General features: G+C 33.7%; 1 pseudogene; it reads left to right on the forward strand.

The window, feature by feature from the left end:
• LOC149219819 (nematode resistance protein-like HSPRO2 pseudogene) lies at positions 1-1,245 on the forward strand (annotated as a pseudogene).
• Positions 1,246-2,913: the final 1,668 nt, after the last annotated feature.

Genomic DNA, 2,913 nt, shown 5'->3' on the forward strand with positions numbered 1-2,913 from the left:
ATGGAGTGTGCGGGTTACGAGCAGTATGTGCATCTCCCCGAGCTCAGTGCCATGTGGAAATTCAAGGAATGGCCTGGTTGGTCTAGAGAGGGGTTGGTAAAGGCTGCCTTACAGTCATTGGAGATTACTTTTCGATTTGTTCCGTCTGTCCTCTGTGACACAAGGACTTACATTGACAAAGAGGAATGGAAGAGAAGGCTTGAATCCTTAATTAGTTCCCAGATTGAGTTGAATTCAATGATTTGCGAAAATGACAAGCAGGTTCCCACTCTTCAGTTGTCAATAAGTAGTGGTATTCTTGCTAGGAAAGTTTTCCATGAGGTATGGCAGAGACCTGGTGCTTTACCTATGGTTAGCAGAACAAGTGAAGAGAGCTTACTTCCTCGTTTGGGTACATGGAAAAGCGCTGAAGCTATGGTTTCTAGAATATGGCTTGCCATTGAAGGCCATATGCAGACGACTCCCTTCACTTTAGGTCTGGGGGAACCAAATATGTCAGGTAAGCCTCTTCTTGAATATGATAGAATCTGCAAGCCAAGATATTTGCACTCTTTAAAACAACATAAACAGTTCCCTAATCCAGAAGATGCCGAACTTTGCAATGTCCTCTAGATCTTTGAGGCCTGGGTATTTGTAGGCCAAGAGTTGTTGCAGAGAGTATATGAAAGAATAGACTCTGGGGATTTCGTAGGAGCATCCACAGACTGTTGGATGGTTGAAAGGATGTGGAACATGCTCACGGAAATTGTGAATTTTCTTCTAGTGATGGACCCAGCTGATTTCCTTTGCCTTAAACACCAGTTGGCAATTAGCAGCACTAGTACACTTGCAGGCGCATATTGCCTTCGGTCTGCCCCCCTTAGAGACCTTGCAAATGCATGCAAGGAACTAAGGCATCTGGTGCCCAAAGTCATCGGTGTTGAGGCTGATCTAAAGGGTGGACCAAGGCTCCAGGAGGCACTTATGCATTTGTTTCATTTACATGGACTGCGCTCACATAACACTTCAGGTGCTTACTATGTTGCAACAATACATGTTCTGATGGCCTTCCAGGCAATAGAAGCTGCGGTGAAAAGGTTTTTCTTCTCATATCAGCAGCTGGTAGTAACAACCATGGGTAGCACTGAAATGAAGGGTCCATCATATCTAGGTGATTGTGATGCCCTGCGTCAGATATATTTTGAACCACCTTATTTCCCTAGTGTGGATGGTGCAAAGACATTTTTGGGTTACTATTGGCACTAAAAGTCTACAACTATGATGGATGGTACACTGGAAGATCTACAGACAAATCAAGTGAAGTTTACAAGACAAATAACAGTGCCTTCAGTTTTTCAATGTATTACCCCAAATTCATACATACACTTTTTACATTGACAGTTTTGAATACTATACATAGAATTATATTGGATATAGGATTAGACTCATTTTTGTTCATCCCCATCAGTAGGAGCAATCAATAGAACAGTGCTAGAAATTTGGAAAAAAAAAAAAATTCCCCTCTCCAACATGGATAGGATACTAAGGATTCATAGTGTGCAATTCCTCCTTCGTTAAATACTGTAAAAGATTGTCCAAAATTAAAAAGGTAATTATTAAAATTATTAAATTTTACGAGTTGTTTCTTTTTTTAATTTTTTAATTATTTACCTAAATTCTATGATGAGTTTAATGATATTTATATAATTCATTATATAAAAAGATTGTAAGAAAAAAATAAATTATATTAATAAAATTATAAAAAAAAACTATAAGTTTTATATGGAAAACATTGTAAAAAAAAAATTGCATTTCCTGCATTTTCATGATAGCTATTATCAAGTTAGATAATAGGAATTACAAGGATTGAGAAATAATTCTAAATCATGATAATGTTATGGAATTCAATCAGAGATATTTATTTCTGATAGACTATTACAAAATAATTTGACACTGTTTTGGTTATGGTTAAATAAATTTCTATTCTAGAGATAAATACAGAGAAATTTTAACCTTAATTAAAAACCTGTTAATTTCAATATCAAGCCTTCCTACAATTATCTAAGGCTACCTAAACTTTAAATTTAATATGCTTCACAAAATTCAAGTTTCAATACCTCCGCCTATTAAACCCACAGCCACTTGAAATACTAAACTAATACATGCTTGCCTTCCCTTTTGTTAAGCCAAATTGAATTTGGTTGGTAAGCTATTGCCAATCTTTTTAGCTGTAGTTATAGCTTCAAATGGAATCCGGAGTAGATCCAGTTGTCCTTAGATGAAGTAATTGCTATTTTTTATTTTATTTTAAATATTTTGTTTTATTTGTTTATCGAAAAATAAATAGCAATTTGTTTATGTTTACCAAATTGAATTTGGTTGGTAAGCTATTGCCAATCCTTTTAGCTGTAGTTACAGCTTCAAATGGAATCTGAAGTAGATCAAGTTGTCCTTAAACGAAGTAATTGCAATTTTTTATTTTATTTTAAATATTTTGTTTTATTTGTTTATCAACAAATAAATAGCAATTTGTTTATGTTTACCAAATTGCCACTTTAATAATAGTTCTCAAATTATGTATCATCGAAATATTCTCAATTTTCTATGAAAATTCGAGGGAATGTTATATTTTTACTTCATAAAAAATGCCTTGTTTTCCGGAAATGATAGGAACATTATAATTAGGCATCTCTACCGTGTCTTCTTTGGAGTAAGACAAATTGTGTTTTTCAAACTGTGTGAATATAGTTCATTAATTTAAAACGATGTTAATTTTATTTATTTTTTATATATTTGAATATATATAAGATGTACACTTTCAATTGTTTTTGTTATTGGGTTTTAGATAGTCTAATTTTTTAGTAATCAAATCTAAATTTGAATTTAATAGCTATAGTTTATGAATGTAAATTTCTAGATGTGCGAAATTTATGT

This window comes from Pinus tabuliformis, chromosome Q (genome assembly GCF_031772625.1).
Source record: "Pinus tabuliformis cultivar Carrire ecotype Pingquan chromosome Q, CPIR1, whole genome shotgun sequence".
Taxonomy (NCBI): Eukaryota; Viridiplantae; Streptophyta; class Pinopsida; order Pinales; family Pinaceae; genus Pinus; species Pinus tabuliformis.